The sequence below is a fragment of the Pristiophorus japonicus genome, unplaced genomic scaffold (genome assembly GCF_044704955.1).
Source record: "Pristiophorus japonicus isolate sPriJap1 unplaced genomic scaffold, sPriJap1.hap1 HAP1_SCAFFOLD_30, whole genome shotgun sequence".
In the NCBI taxonomy this organism is placed as follows: domain Eukaryota; kingdom Metazoa; phylum Chordata; class Chondrichthyes; family Pristiophoridae; genus Pristiophorus; species Pristiophorus japonicus.
The window spans coordinates 2172805-2200101 of NW_027252779.1; positions in this window are offsets into that span (position 1 = coordinate 2172805).

The following is a 27297-nucleotide window of genomic DNA, read 5'->3' on the forward strand; positions in this document are numbered from 1 at the left end:
ACGCATCATTCCACGCATCATTCCACACATCATTCCACACAACATTCCACACAATATTGCACACATCATTCCACACCTCATTCCACACCTCATTCCACACATCATTCACTCACATCGTTCCACACAACTTTCCAAATATCAACCACTCCTCATTCCACATATCATTCCACGCATCATTTCACATCTCATTCCACACATCATTCCACACATCATTCCACACATCATTCCACACATCATTCCACACATCATTCCACACATCATTGACACATCATTCCACACCTCATTCCACACATCATTCCACACATCAATCCACACCTCACTCCACAAATAATTCCACACATCATTCCACAAATCATTCCACACATCAATGACACATCATTCCACACCTCATTCCACACTTCATTCCATAACATTCCACACATCATTACACTCATCAATCCACACATCATTCCACACATCATGCCACACATCATTCCACACATCATTCCACACATCATTCCACACATCATTCCACACATCATTGACACATCTTTCCATACCTCATTCCACACATCATTCCATAACATTCCACTCATCATTCCTCACATCATTCCACACATCATTGTGACATCATTCCACACATCATTCCACACATCATTCCACACATCATTCCACACATCATTGACACATCATTCCGTACCTCATTCCACACATCATTCCATAACATTCCACTCAACATTCCTCACATCATTCCACACATCATTGAGACATTATTCCACACATCATTCCACACCTCATTATACACATATTTCCACACATCATTCAATACATCATTCCACATATCATTCGACACATCATTCCACACATCATTCCACACCTCATTCCTCACATCATTCCACACAGCTTTCCACACATCATTCCAGACAACATTCCAAATATCATCCAATCCTCATTCCTCATATCAATCCACGCATCATTCCACATCTCATTCCACACATCATTCCAAATATCATTCCACACCTCATTCCACACATCATTCCACACGTGATTCCACACAGCATTAAACAAATCATTCTTCACATCAATTCACACCTCATTCCACACCTTATTCCACACATCATTCCACACATCATTCAATACATCATTCCAGATATCATTCCACACATCATTCCACACATCATTCCACACATAATTCAACACAGCATTCCACACATCATTGCACAGTTCATTCCATACCTCATTCCACACCTCATTCCACACATCATTGCACACATCAGTCCATACCTCATTCCACACCTCATTCCACACCTCATTCCACATATCATTCCACACATCATTCCACACATCATTCCTCACATCATTCCACTCATCATTCCACACATCATTCCAATAAACATTCCACATCACATTCCACGCATCATTCCACGCATCATTCCACACATCATTCCACACATCATTCCACACAACATTCCACACAACATTGCACACGTCATTCCACACCTCATTCCACACGTCATTCCACACATCATTCACTCACATCATTCCACACAACTTTCCAAATATCAACCACTCCTCATTCCACATATCATTCCACGCATCATTCCACATCTCATTCCACACATCATTCCACACTTCATTCCACACATCATTCCACACATCATTCCACACTTCATTCCACACATCATTGGCACATCATTCCATACCTCATTCCACACATCATTCCATAACATTCCACTCATCATTCCTCACGTTATTCCACACATCATTGAGACATCATTCCACACATCATTCCACACATCATTCCACACATCATTCCACACCTCATTCCACACATCATTCCACACATCATTCAATACATCATTCCACATATCATTCGACACATCATTCCACACATCATTCCACACCTCATTCCACACATCATTCCACACAGCTTTCCACACATCATTCCAGACAACATGCCAAATATCATCCAATCCTCATTCTTCATATCAATCCACGCATAATTCCACATCTCATTCCACACATCATTCCACAAATCATTACACACCTCATTCCTCACGTCATTCCACGCATCATTCCACACATCATTCCACACAGCATTCCAAATAAAATTCCACACCTCATTCCACACATCATTCCTCACGTCATTCCACACAGCATTACACACATCATTCTTCACATCAATTCACACCTCATTCCACATATTATTCCACTCATCATTCCACACATCATTCAATACATCATTCCACATATCATTCCACACATCATTCCACACATCATTCCACACATAATTCCACACAGCAGTCCACACATCATTGCACACTTCATTCCACACCTCATTCCACACCTCAATCCACACATCATTCCACACAGCATTCCACACATTATTCCACACAACATTCCAAATATCATGCAATCCTCATTCCTCATATCATTATACTCATCATTCCACATCTCATTCCACACATCATTCCACACATCCATCCACACCTCATTCCACACCTCATTCCACACGTGATTCCACACATCATTCCACACATCATTCCACACTTCATTTCACACATAATTCCTCACCTCATTCCACACATCATTCCACACATCATTCAATACATCATTCCACATATCATTCCACACATAATTCCACTCATCGTTCCACAAGCATTGCACACATCATTCCACACATCATTCCACACCGCATTCCACACATTATTCCACACATCATTGCACACATCATTCCACACAGCATTCCAAATATCATTCCACACCTCATTCCACATATCATTTCACGCATCATTCCATGCATCATTCCACATCTCATTCCACACATCATTGCACACATCATTCCACACATCATTCCACATCTCTTTCCACACATCATTCCACACATCTTTCCACACATGTTTCCACACATCATTCAACACATCATTCCACACATCATTCCAAATATCATTCCACACCTCATTCTACATATCATTCCACTCATCATTCCACGCATCATTCCACATCTCATTCCACACATCATTGCACAAAACATTCCACACATCATTCCAACCTTATTCCACACATCATTCCACATCTCTTTCCACACATCATTCCACACATCTTTCCACACATCATTCCACACATCATTCCACACCTCATTCCACACATCATTCCACACATCAATCCACACCTCACTCCACAAATAATTCCACACATCATTCCACAAATCATTCCACACATCAATGACACATCATTCCATCCCTCATTCCACACGTCAGTGAACAACTCATTCCACATATCATGCCACACATCATTCCACACATCACTCCACACCTCATTCCACACATCATTGCACACATCAGTCCATACCTCATTTCACACCTCATTCCACACCTCATTCCACATATCATTCCACACATCATTCCACACATCATTCCACACATCATTCCACTCATCATTCCACACATCATTCCAAACATCATTCCACATCACATTCCACGCATCATTCCACGCATCATTCCACACATCATTCCACACAACATTCCACACAACATTGCACTCATCATTCCACACCTCATTCCACACCTCATTCCACACATCATTCACTCACATCATTCCACACAACTTTCCAAATATCAACCACTCCTCATTCCACATATCATTCCACGCATCATTCCACATCTCATTCCACACATCATTCCACATCATTCCACACATCATTCCACACATCATTCAAAACCTCATTCAACATGCCTTTCCACATTTCATTCCACACATCATTCCACACATCATTCCACACGTCAGTCCATACCTCATTCCACACCTCATTCCACACCTCATTCCACACTTCATTCCACACATCATTCCACATATCATTCCAAACATCAATCCACACATTATTCCAAACATCATTCCACATCACATTCCACAAAACATTCCACGCATCATTCCACACATCATTCCAAACAACATTCCATACGTCATTCCAGATGTCATTCGACACATCATTCCACACATCTTTCCAAACTTCATTCCACACATCATTCCTCACCTCATTCCACACATCATTCCACACAGCATTCCACACATCATTCCAAACATCATTCCAAATCAAATTCCACATCATTCCACACATCATTCTACACCATATTCCACGCATCATTCCACACCATATTCCATACATCATTCCACACATCATTCCACACAGCATTCCACACGTCATTCCACACAGCATTCCACACAGCGTTCCACACATCATTGCACACAACATTCCACACATCATTCCACAACTCATTCCACACATCATTCCACATCTCTTTCCACACATCATTCCACACATCTTTCAACACATCATTCCACACATGATTCCACACCTCATTCCACACATCATTCCACACATCAATCCACACCTCACTCCACATATAATTCCACACATCATTCCACAAATCATTCCACACATCAATGACACATCATTCCACTCCTCATTCCACACATCATTCCATAACATTCCACACATCATTACACACATCAATCCACACATCATTCCACACATCATTCCACACATCATTCCAAACATCATTCCACACATCATTCCACACATTATTCCACACATCATTCCACACATCATTCCACACATCATTCCACACATCATTCCACACTTCATTCCACACATCATTGGCACATCATTCCATACCTCATTCCACACATCATTCCATAACATTCCACTCATCATTCCTCACGTTATTCCACACATCATTGAGACATCATTCCACACATCATTCCACACATCATTCCACACATCATTCCACACCTCATTCCACACATCATTCCACACATCATTCAATACATCATTCCACATATCATTCGACACATCATTCCACACATCATTCCACACCTCATTCCACACATCATTCCACACAGCTTTCCACACATCATTCCAGACAACATGCCAAATATCATCCAATCCTCATTCTTCATATCAATCCACGCATAATTCCACATCTCATTCCACACATCATTCCACAAATCATTACACACCTCATTCCTCACGTCATTCCACGCATCATTCCACACATCATTCCACACAGCATTCCAAATAAAATTCCACACCTCATTCCACACATCATTCCTCACGTCATTCCACACAGCATTACACACATCATTCTTCACATCAATTCACACCTCATTCCACATATTATTCCACTCATCATTCCACACATCATTCAATACATCATTCCACATATCATTCCACACATCATTCCACACATCATTCCACACATAATTCCACACAGCAGTCCACACATCATTGCACACTTCATTCCACACCTCATTCCACACCTCAATCCACACATCATTCCACACAGCATTCCACACATTATTCCACATAACATTCCAAATATCATGCAATCCTCATTCCTCATATCATTATACTCATCATTCCACATCTCATTCCACACATCATTCCACACATCCATCCACACCTCATTCCACACCTCATTCCACACGTGATTCCACACATCATTCCACACATCATTCCACACTTCATTTCACACATAATTCCTCACCTCATTCCACACATCATTCCACACATCATTCAATACATCATTCCACATATCATTCCACACATAATTCCACTCATCGTTCCACAAGCATTGCACACATCATTCCACACATCATTCCACACCGCATTCCACACATTATTCCACACATCATTGCACACATCATTCCACACAGCATTCCAAATATCATTCCACACCTCATTCCACATATCATTTCACGCATCATTCCATGCATCATTCCACATCTCATTCCACACATCATTGCACACATCATTCCACACATCATTCCACATCTCTTTCCACACATCATTCCACACATCTTTCCACACATGTTTCCACACATCATTCAACACATCATTCCACACATCATTCCAAATATCATTCCACACCTCATTCTACATATCATTCCACTCATCATTCCACGCATCATTCCACATCTCATTCCACACATCATTGCACAAAACATTCCACACATCATTCCAACCTTATTCCACACATCATTCCACATCTCTTTCCACACATCATTCCACACATCTTTCCACACATCATTCCACACATCATTCCACACCTCATTCCACACATCATTCCACACATCAATCCACACCTCACTCCACAAATAATTCCACACATCATTCCACAAATCATTCCACACATCAATGACACATCATTCCATCCCTCATTCCACACGTCAGTGAACAACTCATTCCACATATCATGCCACACATCATTCCACACATCACTCCACACCTCATTCCACACATCATTGCACACATCAGTCCATACCTCATTTCACACCTCATTCCACACCTCATTCCACATATCATTCCACACATCATTCCACACATCATTCCACACATCATTCCACTCATCATTCCACACATCATTCCAAACATCATTCCACATCACATTCCACGCATCATTCCACGCATCATTCCACACATCATTCCACACAACATTCCACACAACATTGCACTCATCATTCCACACCTCATTCCACACCTCATTCCACACATCATTCACTCACATCATTCCACACAACTTTCCAAATATCAACCACTCCTCATTCCACATATCATTCCACGCATCATTCCACATCTCATTCCACACATCATTCCACATCATTCCACACATCATTCCACACATCATTCAAAACCTCATTCAACATGCCTTTCCACATTTCATTCCACACATCATTCCACACATCATTCCACACGTCAGTCCATACCTCATTCCACACCTCATTCCACACCTCATTCCACACTTCATTCCACACATCATTCCACATATCATTCCAAACATCAATCCACACATTATTCCAAACATCATTCCACATCACATTCCACAAAACATTCCACGCATCATTCCACACATCATTCCAAACAACATTCCATACGTCATTCCAGATGTCATTCGACACATCATTCCACACATCTTTCCAAACTTCATTCCACACATCATTCCTCACCTCATTCCACACATCATTCCACACAGCATTCCACACATCATTCCAAACATCATTCCAAATCAAATTCCACATCATTCCACACATCATTCTACACCATATTCCACGCATCATTCCACACCATATTCCATACATCATTCCACACATCATTCCACACAGCATTCCACACGTCATTCCACACAGCATTCCACACAGCGTTCCACACATCATTGCACACAACATTCCACACATCATTCCACAACTCATTCCACACATCATTCCACATCTCTTTCCACACATCATTCCACACATCTTTCAACACATCATTCCACACATGATTCCACACCTCATTCCACACATCATTCCACACATCAATCCACACCTCACTCCACATATAATTCCACACATCATTCCACAAATCATTCCACACATCAATGACACATCATTCCACTCCTCATTCCACACATCATTCCATAACATTCCACACATCATTACACACATCAATCCACACATCATTCCACACATCATTCCACACATCATTCCAAACATCATTCCACACATCATTCCACACATTATTCCACACATCATTCCACACATCATTCCACACATCATTCCACACATCATTGACACATCATTCCATACCTCATTACACACATCATTCCATAACATTCCACTCATCATTCCACAGATGATTGAGACAACATTCCTCATATCATTCCACGCATAATTCACATCTCATTCCACACATCATTCTACACATCATTCCACACCTCATTCCACACATCATTCTTCAAACAATTCACTACTCATTCCACACCTCATTCCACACCTCATTCCACACATCATTCCACACATCTTTGCACACATCATTCCAAACATCATTCCATACATCATTCCACAAATCATTCCACGCGTCATTTAAACACCTCATTTCACTCATCATTCCACGCATCATTCCTCACCTCATTCCACAACACATTCAACACATCATTCCACACATCATTCCACACATCATTCCACACATCATCCACACATTATTCCAAACATCATTCCACACCTCATTCCACATATAATTCCACGCATCATTCCACGCATCATTCCACACTTCATTCCACACATCATTCCACATATCATTCCATGAATCATTCCACAACTCATTCCACACATCATTCCACACATCATTCCACACATCATTTCACACATCATTCCACACATCATTCCACACATCATTGACACATCATTCCACACCTCATTCCACACATCATTCCACACATCAATCCACACCTCACTCCACAAATAATTCCACACATCATTCCACAAATCATTCCACACATCAATGACACATCATTCCACACCTCATTCCACACATCATTCCATAACATTCCACACATCATTACACTCATCAATCCACACATCATTCCACACATCATTCCACTCATCATTCCACACATCATTCCAAACATCATTCCACATCACATTCCACGCATCATTCCACGCATCATTCCACACATCATTCCACACAACATTCCACACAACATTGCACTCATCATTCCACACCTCATTCCACACCTCATTCCACACATCATTCACTCACATCATTCCACACATCTTTCCAAATATCAACCACTTCTCATTCCACATATCATTCCACGCATCATTCCACATCTCATTCCACACATCATTCCACACATCATTCCACACATCATTCCACACATCATTCAACACCTCATTCAACATGCCTTTCCACATTTCATTCCACACATCATTCCACACATCATTCCACACATCAGTCCATACCTCATTCCACACCTCATTCCACACCTCATTCCACACTTCATTCCACACATCATTCCACATATCATTCCAAACATCAATCCACACATTATTCCAAACATCATTCCACATCACATTCCACAAAACATTCCACGCATCATTCCACACATCATTCCAAACAACATTCCATACGTCATTCCAGATGTCATTCGACACATCATTCCACACATCTTTCCAAACTTCATTCCACACATCATTCCTCACCTCATTCCACACATCATTCCACACAGCATTCCACACATCATTCCAAACATCATTCCACATCAAATTCCACATCATTCCACACATCATTCTACACCATATTCCACGCATCATTCCACACCATATTCCATACATCATTCCACACATCATTCCACACAGCATTCCACACGTCATTCTACACAGCATTCCACACAGTGTTCCACACATCATTGCACACAACATTCCACACATCATTCCACAACTCATTCCACACATCATTCCACTTCTCTTTCCACACATCATTCCACACATCTTTCAACACATCATTCCACACATGATTCCACACCTCATTCCACACATCATTCCACACATCAATCCACACCTCACTCCACATATAATTCCACACATCATTCCACAAATCATTCCACACATCAATGACACATCATTCCACTCCTCATTCCACACATCATTCCATAACATTCCACACATCATTACACACATCAATCCACACATCATTCCACACATCATTCCACACATCATTCCAAACATCATTCCACACATCATTCCACACATTATTCCACACATCATTCCACACATCATTCCACACATCATTCCACACATCATTGACACATCATTCCATACCTCATTACACACATCATTCCATAACATTCCACTCATCATTCCACACATGATTGAGACACATTCCTCATATCATTCCACGCATAATTCACATCTCATTCCACACATCATTCTACACATCATTCCACACCTCATTCCACACATCATTCCACACATCATTCCACACATCTTTGCACACATCATTCCAAACATCATTCCATACATCATTCCACAAATCATTCCACGCGTCATTTAAACACCTCATTTCACTCATCATTCCACGCATCATTCCACATCTCATTCCACACATCATTGCACAAAACATTCCACACATCATTCCAACCTTATTCCACACATCATTCCACATCTCTTTCCACACATCATTCCACACATCTTTCCACACATCATTCCACACATCATTCCACACCTCATTCCACACATCATTCCACACATCAATCCACACCTCACTCCACAAATAATTCCACACATCGTTCCACAAATCATTCCACACATCAATGACACATCATTCCATCCCTCATTCCACACGTCAGTGAACAACTCATTCCACACATCATGCCACACATCATTCCACACATCACTCCACACCTCATTCCACACATCATTGCACACATCAGTCCATACCTCATTTCACACCTCATTCCACACCTCATTCCACATATCATTCCACACATCATTCCACACATCATTCCACACATCATTCCACTCATCATTCCACACATCATTCCAAACAACATTACACATCAGATTCCACGCATCATTCCACGGATCATTCCACACATCATTCCACACAACATTCCACACAACATTGCACTCATCATTCCACACCTCATTCCACACCTCATTCCACACATCATTCACTCACAGCATTCCACACAACTTTCCAAATATCAACCACTCCTCATTCCACATATCATTCCACGCATCATTCCACATCTCATTCCACACATCATTCCACACATCATTCCACACATCATTCCACACATCATTCAACACCTCATTCAACATGCCTTTCCACATTTCATTCCACACATCATTCCACACATCATTCCACACATCAGTCCATACCTCATTTCACACCTCATTCCACACCTCATTCCACACTCATTCCACACATCATTCCACATATCATTCCAAACATCAATCCACACATTATTCCAAACATCATTCCACATCACATTCCACAAAACATTCCACGCATCATTCCACACATCATTCCAAACAACATTCCATACGTCATTCCAGATGTCATTCGACACATCATTCCACACATCTTTCCAAACTTCATTCCACACATCATTCCTCACCTCATTCCACACATCATTCCACACAGCATTCCACACATCATTCCAAACATCATTCCACATCAAATTCCACATCATTCCACACATCATTCTACACCATATTCCACGCATCATTCCACACCATATTCCATACATCATTCCACACATCATTCCACACAGCATTCCACACGTCATTCCACACAGCATTCCACACAGCGTTCCACACATCATTGCACACAACATTCCACACATCATTCCACACCTCATTCCACACATCATTCCACATCTCTTTCCACACATCATTCCACACATCTTTCAACACATCATTCCACACATGATTCCACACCTCATTCCAAACATCATTCCACACATCAATCCACACCTCACTCCACATATAACTCCACACATCATTCCACAAATCATTCCACACATCAATGACACATCATTCCACTCCTCATTCCACACATCATTCCATAACATTCCACACATCATTACACACATCAATCCACATATCATTCCACACATCATTCCACACATCATTCCAAACATCATTCCACACATCATTCCACACATTATTCCACACATCATTCCACACATCATTCCACACATCATTCCACACATCATTGACACATCATTCCATACCTCATTACACACATCATGCCATAACATTCCACTCATCATTCCTCACATTGATTGAGACAACATTCCTCATATCATTCCACGCATAATTCAACATCTCATTCCACACATCATTCTACACATCATTCCACACCTCCTTCCACACATCATTCCACACATCATTCCACACATCTTTGCACACATCATTCCAAACATCATTCCATACATCATTCCACAAATCATTCCACGCGTCATTTAAACACCTCATTTCACTCATCATTCCACGCATCATTCCACACCTCATTACACAACACATTCAACACATCATTCCACACATCATTCCACACATCATTCCACACATCATTCCACACATTATTCCAAACATCATTCCACACCTCATTCCACATATAATTCCACACATCATTCCACGCATCATTCCACACTTCATTCCACACATCATTCCACATATCATTCCACATATCATTCCACACATCAGTCCATCCCTCATTCCACAACTCATTCCACACCTCATTCCACACCTCATTCCACACATCATTGCATATATCATTGCACATATCATTCCACACATCATTCCACACACCATTCAACACCTCATTCCACGTATCATTCCACAACATTCAACACATAATTCCACACATCAATCCACACTTCATTCCATCCCTCATTCCACACCTCAATGAAAACCTCATTCCACACATCATTCCACACATCATTCCACACCCCATTCCACACCTCATTCCACAAATCATTCCACAACATTCAACACATCATTCAACACATCATTCCAAACTTCATTCCACACATCATTCCATACATCATTACAGATGTCATTCGACACATCATTCCACACATCTTTCCACAGTTCATTCCAAACATCATTCCACATCACATTCCACGCCTCATTCCACGCATCATTCCACACCTCATTCCATACATCAATCCACATATCATTCCACGCATCATTCCACACATCATTAAACACATCATTCCAAACATCATTCCACACCTCATTCCACACCTCATTCCACCCATTATTCCACACATCATTTCACACATCATTCCACAACATTCCTCAACATTCCACACATCATTCCACACATCATTCCACACATCAGTCCTTACCTAATTCCACACCTCATTCCACACATCTTTCCACACATCTTTGCACACATCATTCCAAACATCATTCCATACATCATTCCACAAATCATTCCACGCGCCATTAAAATACCTCATTTCACTCATCATTCCACGCATCATTCCACACCTCATTCCACAACTCATTCAACACATCATTCCACACATCATTCCACACATCATTCCACACTTCATTCAACACATTAGTCCAAACATCATTCGACACGTCATTCAACATATCATTCCACGCATCATTCCACGCATCATTCCACACTTCATTCCACACATCATTCCACATATCATTCCACATATCATTTTACACATCAGTCCATCCCTCATTCCACAACTCATTCCACACCTCATTCCACACCTCATTCCAAGCATCATTGCATACATCATTGCACATATCATTCCACACATCATTCCACACACCATTCAACACCTCATTCCACGTATCATTGCACAACATTCAACACATAATTCCACACATCAATCCACACTTCATTCCATCCCTCATTCCACACCTCAATGAAAACATCATTCCACACATCATTCCACACATCATTCCACACCCCATTCCACACCTCATTCCACAAATCATTCCACAACATTCAACACATCATTCCACACATCATTCCAAACATCATTAAACACATCATTACATACATCATTCCATATGTCATTCGACACATCATTCCACACATCTTTCCACACTTCATTCCAAACATCATTCCACATCACATTCCACGCCTCATTCCACGCATCATTCCACACCTCACTCCACACCTCAATCCACATATCATTCCACGCATCATTCCAAACATCATTCCAAACATCATTCCACACCTAATTCCACACCTCATTCCACCCATTATTCCACACATCATTTCACACATCATTCCTAAACATTCCTCAACATTCCACACATCATTCCACACATCATTCCGCACATCAGTCCTTAGCTAATTCCACACCTTATTCCACACATCTTTCCACACATCATGCCACACATCATTCCGAACATCATTCCACACCTCATTCCACATAACATTCCACACATCATTTCACACATCAGTCCACACCTCATTCCACACATCATTCCACACATCATTCAATACATCATTCCACATCTCATTCCACACATCATTAAACACATCATTCCATACATCATCCCGCAAGCATTGCACACATCATTCCACACATCATTCCACACATCATTCCACACCGCATTCCACACATTATGCCACACATCATTCCAAATATCATTCCACGCATCATTCCACATCTCATTCCACACATCATTCCACACATCATTCCACACATCATTCCACATCTCTTTCCAAATCACTTTCCACACATCATTCCACACATCTTTCCACACATCGCTCCACACATCTTTCCACACATCAATCAACACATCATTCCACACATCATTCCACACAACATACTACACATCATTCCACACATCATTCCACACATCATTCCACACCTCATTCAACACATCATTCCACACAACATTCCAAATATCATCCAATCCTCATTCCTCATATCATTCCACGCATCATTCCACATCTCATTCCACACCTCATTCCACACATCCTTGCACACCTCATTCCACACCTCATTCCACACGTGATTCCAAACATCATTCCACACAGCATTCCAAATATCATTCCACACCTCATTCCACACCTCATTCCACACATCATTCCACACATCATTCAATACATCATTCCACATCTCATTCCACACATCATTCCACACATCATTCCACACATAATTCCACACATTACTCCACACATCATTCTATCCCTCATTCCACACCTCATTGAACACCTCATTCGACACATCATGCCACACTACATTCCACACACCATTCCACACCTCATTCCACACATCATTCCACACATCATTCCACACATGATTCCACTCATCATTCCACACATCATTCCAAACATCATTCCACATCACATTCCTCGCATCATTCCACGCATCATTCCACACATCATTCCACACAACATTCCACACAACATTGCACTCATCATTCCACACCTCATTCCACACCTCATTCCACACATCATTCACTCACATCATTCCACACAACTTTCCAAATATCAACCACTCCTCATTCCACATATCATTCCACGCATCATTCCACATCTCATTCCACACATCATTCCACACATCATTCCAAACATCATTCCACACATCATTCCACACATTATTCCACACATCATTCCACACATCATTCCACACATCATTCCACACATCATTTACACATCATTCCATACCTCATTCCACACATCATTCCATAACATTCCACTCATCATTCCTCACATTGATTGAGACAACATTCCTCATATCATTCCACGCATAATTCAACATCTCATTCCACACATCATTCTACACATCATTCCACATCTCATTCCACACATCATTCCACACATCATTCCACACATCTTTGCACACATCATTCCAAACATCATTCCATACATCATTCCACAAATCATTCCACGCGTCATTTAAACACCTCATTTCACTCATCATTCCACGCATCATTCCACACCTCATTCCACAACACATTCAACACATCATTCCACAAATCATTCCACACATCATTCCACACATTATTCCAAACATCATTCCACACCTCATTCCACATATAATTCCACGCATCATTCCACGCATCATTCCACACTTCATTCCACACATCATTCCACATATCATTCCACATATCATTCCACACATCAGTCCATCCCTCTTTCCACAACTCATTCCACACCTCATTCCACACCTCATTCCACACATCATTGCATATATCATTGCACATATCATTCCACACATCATTCCACACACCATTCAACACCTCATTCCACGTATCATTCCACAACATTCAACACATAATTCCACACATCAATCCACACTTCATTCCATCCCTCATTCCACACCTCAATGAAAACCTCATTCCACACATCAATCCACACATCATTCCACACCCCATTCCACACCTCATTCCACAAATCATTCCACAACATTCAACACATCATTCAACACATCATTCCAAACATCATTCCACACATCATTCCATACATCATTACAGATGTCATTCGACACATCATTCCACACATCTTTCCACAGTTCATTCCAAACATCATTCCACATCACATTCCACGCCTCATTCCACGCATCATTCCACACCTCATTCCATACATCAATCCACATATCATTCCACGCATCATTCCACACATCATTAAACACATCATTCCAAACATCATTCCACACCTCATTCCTCACCTCATTCCACCCATTATTCCACACATCATTTCACACATCATTCCACAACATTCCTCAACATTCCACACATCATTCCACACATCATTCCACACATCAGTCCTTACCTAATTCCACACCTCATTCCACACATCTTTCCACACATCTTTGCACACATCTTTCCAAACATCATTCCATACATCATTCCACAAATCATTCCACGCGCCATTAAAATACCTCATTTCACTCATCATTCCACCCATCATTCCACACCTCATTCCACAACTCATTCAACACATCAATCCACACATCATTCCACACATCATTCCACACTTCATTCAACACATTATTCCAAACATCATTCCACACGTCATTCAACATATCATTCCACGCATCATTCCACGCATCATTCCACACTTCATTCCACACATCATTCCACATATCATTCCACATATCATTTTACACATCAGTCCATCCCTCATTCCACAACTCATTCCACACCTCATTCCACACCTCATTCCACGCATCATTGCATACATCATTGCACATATCATTCCACACATCATTCCACACACCATTCAACACCTCATTCCACGTATCATTCCACAACATTCAACACATAATTCCACACATCAATCCACACTTCATTCCATCCCTCATTCCACACCTCAATGAAAACATCATTCCACACATCATTCCACACATCATTCCGCATCACATTCCACGCCTCATTCCAAGCATCATTCCACACCTCACTCCACACCTCAATCCACATATCATTCCACGCATCATTCCACACATCATTCCAAACATCATTCCACACCTCATTCCACACCTCATTCCACCCATTATTCCACACATCATTTCACACATCATTCCAAAACATTCCTCAACATTCCACACATCATTCCACACATCATTCCGCACATCAGTCCTTACCTAATTCCACACCTTATTCCACACATCTTTCCACACATCATGCCACACATCATTCCAAACATCATTCCACACCTCATTCCACATAACATTCCACACATCATTCTTCACATCAATTCACAGCTCATTCCACACCTCATTCCACACCTCATTCCACACATCATTCCACACATCTTTGCACACATCATTCCAAACATCATTCCATACATCATTCCACGCATCATTCCACACCTCATTCCACAACTCAATCAACACATCATTCCACACATCATTCCACACATCATTCCACACATTATTCCAAACATCATTCCACACCTCATTCCACATATCATTCCACGCATCATTCCATGTATCATTCCACACTTCATTCCACACATCATTCCACATATCATTCCACATATCATTCCACACATCAGTCCATCCCTCATTCCACACCTCATTCCACACCTCATTCCACACCTCATTCCACACATCATTGCATACATCATTGCACATATCATTCCACACATCATTCCACACACCATTCAACACCTCATTCCACGTATCATTCCACAACATTCAACACCTAATTCCACACATCAATCCACACTTTATTTCATCCCTCATTCCACACCTCAATGAAAACCTCAACCCACACGTCATTCCACACATCATTCCACACCCCATTCCACACCTCATTCCACAAATAATTCCACAACATTCAACACATCATTCCACACATCAATCCACACATCATTCCATCCCTCATTCCACACGACATTGAACAACTCATTCCACACATCATGCCACACATCATTCCACACATCATTCCACACATCATTCCACACATCATTCCACACATTATTCCAGACATCATTCCACACCTCATTCCACGGAACATTCCAAACTTCATTCCACACATCATTCCACACTTCATTTCACACATCATTCCTCACCTCATTCCACACATCATTCCACACACCATTCAAAACATCATTCCACATATCATTCCACACATCATTCCACACAACATTCCAAATATCATCCACTCCTCATTCCACATATCATTCCACGCATCATTCCACATCTCATTCCACACATCATTGAACACATCATTCCAAACATCATTCAACAACCTCATTCCACATACCATTCCACATCTCATTCCACTCATCATTCCACACATCATTCCACACATCAGTCCATACCTCAATCCACACCTCATTCCACACTTCATTCCGCACATCATTCCGCACATCATTCCACACATCATTCCACACATCATTCCAAACATCATTAAACACATCATTACATACATCATTCCAGATGTCATTCGACACATCATTCCACACATCTTTCCACACTTCATTCCAAACATCATTCCACATCACATTCCACGCCTCATTCCACGCATCATTCCACACCTCACTCCACACCTCAATCCACATATCATTCCACGCATCATTCCACACATCATTCCAAACATCATTCCACACCTCATTCCACACCTCATTCCACCCATTATTCCACACATCATTTCACACATCATTCCAAAACATTCCTCAACATTCCAAACATCATTCCACACATCATTCCGCACATCAGTCCTTACCTAATTCCACACCTTATTCCACACATCTTTCCACACATCATGCCACACATCATTCCAAACATCATTCCACACCTCATTCCACATAACATTCCACACATCATTTCACACATCAGTCCACACCTCATTCAAAACATCATTCCACACATCATTCAATACATCATTCCACATCTCATTCCACACATCATTAAACACATCATTCTACACATCATCCCGCGAGCATTGCACACATCATTCCACACATCATTCCACACATCATTCCACACCGCATTCCACACATTATGCCACACATCATTCCAAATATCATTCCACGCATCATTCCACATCTCATTCCACACATCATTCCACACCTCATTCCACACATCATTACACATCTCTTTCCACATCTCTTTCCACACATCATTCCACACATCTTTCCACACATCATTCCACACATCTTTCCACACATCATTCAACACATCATTCCACACATCATTCCACACATCATACTACACATCATTCCACACATCATTCCACACATCATTCCACACCTCATTCAACACATCATTCCACACAACATTCCAAATATCATCCAATCCTCATTCCTCATATCATTCCACGCATCATTCCACATCTCATTCCACACCTCATTCCACACATCCTTGCACACCTCATTCCACACCTCATTCCACACGTGATTCCAAACATCATTCCACACAGCATTCCAAATATCATTCCACACCTCATTCCACACCTCATTCCACACATCATTCCACACATCATTCAATACATCATTCCACATCTCATTCCACACATCATTCCACACATCATTCCACACATAATTCCACACATTACTCCACACATCATTCTATCCCTCATTCCACACCTCATTGAACACCTCATTCGACACATCATGCCACACTACATTCCACACACCATTCCACACCTCATTCCACACATCATTCCACACATCAGTCCATACCTCATTCCACACCTCATTCCAAACCTCATTCCACACATCATTCCACACATCATTCCAAACACCATTCCACACCTCATTCCACACATCATTCCACTCATCATTCCACACATCATTCCAAACATCATTCCACATCACATTCCACACATCATTCCAAACATCATTCCAAACATCATTCCACACATCATTCCATACATCATTCCAGATGTCATTCGACACAACATTCCACACATCTTTCCACACTTCATTCCAAACATCATTCCACATCACATTACACGCATCATTCCACGCATCATTCCACACCTCATTCCACACCTCAATCCACATATCCTTCCACGCATCATTCCACACATCATTCCACACATCATTCCAAACATCATTCCACACCTCATTCCACACCTCATTCCACCCATTATTCCACACATCATTCCACACATCATTCCACAACATTCCTCAACATTCCACACATCATACCGCACACCATTCCACATATCAGTCCATACCTCATCCCACACCTCATTCCACACGTCATTCCACACATCATGCCACACCTCATTCCAAACATCATTCCACACTTCATTCCACATAACATTCCACACATCATTCCACACATCATTCCACACATCATTCCACACAGCTTTCCACACATCATTCCACACAGCATTCCAAATATCATTCCACACTTCATTCCACATATCATTCCACGCATCATTCCACGCATCATTCCACATCACATTCCACACATCATTGCACACATCATTCCACACATCATTCCACATCTCTTTCCACACATCATTGCTCACATCCTTCCACACATGTTTCCACACATCATTCAACACATCATTCCACACAGCATTCCAAATATCATTCCACACCTCATTCCACATATCATTCCAGGCATTATTCCACGCATCATTCCACATCTCATTCCACACATCATTGCACACAAAATTCCACACATCTTTCCAAACGTATTCCACACATCATTCCACATCTCTTTCCAGACATTATTCCACACACCTTTCCACACATCATTCCACACATCATTCCACACCTCATTCCATACATAATTCCACACATCAATCCACACCTCACTCCACAAATAATTCCACACAACATTCCACAAATCATTCCACACATCAATGACACATCATTCCACACCTCATTCCACACATCATTCCATAACATTCCACACATCATTACACACACCAATCCACACATCATTCCACACATCATTCCACACATTATTCCACACATCATTCCACACATCATTGACATTTCATTCCATACCTCATTCCACACATCATTCCATAACATTCCACTCATCATTCCTCACATCATTCCACAAATCATTGAGACATCATTCCACACATCATTCCACACATCATTCCACACATCATTCAACAGCTCATTCCACACATCATTCCACACATCATTCAATACATCATTCCACATATCATTCCACACATCATTCCTCACCTCATTCCACACATCATTCCACACAGTTTTCCACACATCATTCCACACAACATTCCAAATATCATCCAATCCTCATTCCTCATATCATTCCACGCATCATTCCACATCTCATTCCACACATCATTCCACACAACATTCCACACATAATTCCACTCCTCATTCCACACATCATTCCAAACATCATTCAATACATAATTCCACATATCATTCCACACATAATTCCACACATCATTCCTCACATTATTCCACACCGCATTCCACACATTATTCCACAAATCATTGCACACATCATTCCGCACATCCTTCCAAATATCATTCCACTCCTCATTCCACATATCATTCCACGCATCATTCCACGCATCATTCCACTTCACATTCCATACATCATTGCACACATCATTCCACACATCATTCCACATCTCTTTCCACACATCATTCCACACATCGTTCCACACATGTTTCCACACATCATTCAACACCTCATTCCACACATCATTCCAAATATCATTCCACACCTCATTCCACATATCATTCCACGCATCATTCCACGCATCATTCCACATCTCATTCCACACATCATTGCACACAAAATTCCACATATCATTCCAAACTTATTCCACACATCATTCCACATCTCTTTCCAGAGATCATTCCACACAACTTTCCACACATCATTCCACACATCATTCCACACCTCATTCCACACATCATTCCACACATCAATCCACACCTCACTCCACAAATAATTCCACACAAAATTCCACAATCATTTCACACATCAATGACACATCATTCCACACCTCATTCCACACATCATTCCATGACATTCCACACATCATTACACACATCAATCCACACATCATTCCACACATCATTCCACACATCATTCCAAACATCATTCCACACATCATTCCACACATTATTCCACACATCATTCCACACATCATTCCACACATCATTCCACACATCATTGACACATCATTCCATACCTCATTCCACACATCATTCCATAACATTCCACTCATCATTCCTCACATCATTCCACACATCATTGAGACATCATTCCACACATCATTCCACACGTAATTCCACACATCATTCCACACCTCATTCCACACATCATTCCACACATCATTCAAAACATCATTCCACGTATCATTCCACACATCATTCCACACATCATTCCACACATAATTCCACACAGCATTCCAAACATCATTGCACACTTCATTCCACACCTCATTCCACACCTCATTCCACACATCATTCCACGCAGCTTTCCACACATCATTCCACACAACATTCCAAATATCATCCAATCCTCATTCCTCATATCATTCCACGCATCATTCGACATCTCATTCCACACATCATTCCACACATCATTCCACACTTCATTCCACACGTCATTCCTCACATCATTCCACACATCATTCCACACAGCATTCCATATATCATTCCACACCTCATTCCACACATCATTCCACACGTCATTCCACACATCATTCAATACATCATTCCACATATCATTCCACACATCATTCCACACATCATTCCACACATAATTCCACACAGCATTCCACACATCATTGCACACTTCATTCCACACCTCATTCCACACCTCATTCCACACTTCATTCCACACAGCATTCCACACATCATTCCACACAACACTCCAAATATCATCCAATCCTCATTCCTCATATCATTCCACGCATCATTCCACATCTCATTCCACACATCATTCTACACATCCTTCCACACCTCATTCCACACGTGATTCCACACATCATTCCACACAGCATTCCAAATATCATTCCACACCTCATTCCACACCTCATTCCGCACATCATTCCACACATTAATCCACACATCATTCTATCCCTCATTCCACACCTCATTCCACATATCATTCCACAACATTCAACACATCATTCCACACATCAATCAACACATCATTCGATCCCTCATTCCACACGTCATTCAACAACTCATTCCACACATCAGTCCATACCTCATTCCACACCTCATTCCACACATCATTCCACACATCATTCCACACATCATTGCACACATCATTCTACTCATCATTCCACACATCATTCCAAACATCATTCCACATCACATTCCACGCATCATTCCACGCATCATTCCACACATCTTTCCACACTTCATCCCACACATCATTCCTCACATCATTTCTCACATCATTCAATACATCATTACATATACCATTCCACACATCATTCCACACATCATTCCACACAACATTCCACACAACATTGAACACATCATTCCACACCTCATTCCACTCCTCATTCCACACATCATTCATTCACATCATTCCACACAACTTTCCAAATATCATCCACTCCTCATTCCACACATCATTCCAAACATCATTCCACATCACATTCCACGCATCATTCCACGCATCATTCCACACATCTTTCCACACTTCATTCAACACATGCTTCCTCACATCATTTCTCACATCATTCAAAACATCATTACATATACCATTCCACACATCATTCCACACATCATTCCACACAACATTCCACACAACATTGCACACATCATTCCACACCTCATTCCACACATCATTCCACACATCTTTCCACACTTCATTCCACACATCATTCCTCACCTCATTCCACACATCATTCCACACAGCATTCCACACATCATTCCAAACATCATTCCACATCAAATTCCACATCATTCCACGCTTCATTCTACACCATATTCCACGCATCATTCCACACCATATTCCATACATCATTCCACACATCATTCCACACAGCATTCCACACATCATTCCACACAGCATTCCACACAGCATTCCACACATCATTGCACACAACATTCCACACATCATTCCACACCTCATTCCACACATCATTCCACAATTCTTTCCACACATCATTCCACACATCTTTCAACACATCATTCCACACATCATTCCACACGTCATTCCACACATCATTCCACACATCAATCCACACCTCACTCCATATATAATTCCACACATCATTCCACAAATCATTCCACACATCAATGACACATCATTCCACTCCTCATTCCACACATCATTCCATAACATTCCACACATCTTTACACACATCAATCCACACATCATTCCACACATCATTTCATACATCATTCCAAACATCATTCGACACATCATTCCACACATTATTCCACAAATCATTCCACACATCATTGAGACATCATTCCACACATCATTCCACACTTCATTCCACACATCATTCCACACCTCATTCCACACATCATTCCGCACATCATTCAATACATCAATCCACATATCATTCCACACATCATTCCACACATCGTTCCACACATAAGTCCACACAGCATTCCACACATCATTCCACACAGCATTCCAAATATCATTCCACACTTCATTCCACATATCATTCCACGCATCATTCCACGCATCATTCCACATCACATTCCACACATCATTGCACACATCATTCCACACATCATTCCACATCTCTTTCCACACATCATTGCACACATCCTTCCACACATGTTTCCACACATCATTCAACACATCATTCCACACAGCATTCCAAATATCATTCCACACCTCATTCCACATATCATTCCAGGCATTATTCCACGCATCATTCCACATCTCATTCCACACATCATTGTACACAAAATTCCACACATCATTCCAAACGTATTCCACACATCATTCCACATCTCTTTCCAGACATTATTCCACACACCTTTCCACACATCATTCCACACATCATTCCACACCTCATTCCATACATAATTCCACACATCAATCCACACCTCACTCCACAAATAATTCCACACAACATTCCACAAATCATTCCACACATCAATGACACATCATTCCACACCTCATTCCACACATCATTCCATAACATTCCACACATCATTACACACACCAATCCACACATCATTCCACACATCATTCCACACATTATTCCACACATCATTCCACACATCATTGACATTTCATTCCATACCTCATTCCACACATCATTCCATAACATTCCACTCATCATTCCTCACATCATTCCACAAATAATTGAGACATCATTCCACACATCATTCCACACATCATTCCACACATCATTCAACAGCTCATTCCACACATCATTCCACACATCATTCAATACATCATTCCACATATCATTCCACACATCATTCCTCACCTCATTCCACACATCATTCCACACAGTTTTCCACACATCATTCCACACAACATTCCAAATATCATCCAATCCTCATTCCTCATATCATTCCACGCATCATTCCACATCTCATTCCACACATCATTCCACACAACATTCCACACATAATTCCACTCCTCATTCCACACATCATTCCAAACATCATTCAATACATAATTCCTAATATCATTCCACACATAATTCCACACATCATTCCTCACATTATTCCACACCGCATTCCACACATTATTCCACAAATCATTGCACACATCATTCCGCACATCCTTCCAAATATCATTCCACTCCATTTCCACATATCATTCCACGCATCATTCCACGCATCATTCCACTTCACATTCCATACATCATTGCACACATCATTCCACACATCATTCCACATCTCTTTCCACACATCATTCCACACATCGTTCCACACATGTTTCCACACATCATTCAACACCTCATTCCACACATCATTCCAAATATCATTCCACACCTCATTCCACATATCATTCCACGCATCATTCCACGCATCATTCCACATCTCATTCCACACATCATTGCACACAAAATTCCACATATCATTCCAAACTTATTCCACACATCATTCCACATCTCTTTCCAGAGATCATTCCACACAACTTTCCACACATCATTCCACACATCATTCCACACCTCATTCCACACATCATTCCACACATCAATGCACACCTCACTCCACAAATAATTCCACACAACATTCCACAATCATTTCACACATCAATGACACATCATTCCACACCTCATTCCACACATCATTCCATGACATTCCACACATCATTACACACATCAATCCACACATCATTCCACACATCATTCCACACATCATTCCAAACATCATTCCACACATCATTCCACACATTATTCCACACATCATTCCACACATCATTCCACACATCATTCCACACATCATTGACACATCATTCCATACCTCATTCCACACATCATTCCATAACATTCCACTCATCATTCCTCACATCATTCCACACATCATTGAGACATCATTCCACACATCATTCCACACGTAATTCCACACATCATTCCACACCTCATTCCACACATCATTCCACACATCATTCAAAACATCATTCCACGTATCATTCCACACATCATTCCACACATCATTCCACACATAATTCCACACAGCATTCCAAACATCATTGCACACTTCATTCCACACCTCATTCCACACCTCATTCCACACATCATTCCACGCAGCTTTCCACACATCATTCCACACAACATTCCAAATATCATCCAATCCTCATTCCTCATATCATTCCACGCATCATTCGACATCTCATTCCACACATCATTCCACACATCATTCCACACTTCATTCCACACGTCATTCCTCACATCATTCCACACATCATTCCACACAGCATTCCACATATCATTCCATACCTCATTCCACACATCATTCCACACGTCATTCCACACATCATTCAATACATCATTCCACATATCATTCCACACATCATTCCACACATCATTCCACACATAATTCCACCCAGCATTCCACACATCATTGCACACTTCATTCCACACCTCATTCCACACCTCATTCCACACTTCATTCCACACAGCATTCCACACATCATTCCACACAACACTCCAAATATCATCCAATCCTCATTTCTCATATCATTCCACGCATCATTCCACATCTCATTCCACACATCAATCTACACATCCTTCCACACCTCATTCCACACCTCATTCCACACGTGATTCCACACATCATTCCACACAGCATTCCAAATATCATTCCACACCTCATTCCACACCTCATTCCGCACATCATTCCACACATTAATCCACACATCATTCTATCCCTCATTCCACACCTCATTCCACATATCATTCCACAACATTCAACACATCATTCCACACATCAATCAACACATCATTCGATCCCTCTTTCCACACGTCATTCAACAACTCATTCCACACATCAGTCCATACCTCATTCCACACCTCATTCCACACATCATTCCACACATCATTCCACACATCATTGCACACATCATTCTACTCATCATTCCACACATCATTCCAAACATCATTCCACATCACATTCCACGCATCATTCCACGCATCATTCCACACATCTTTCCA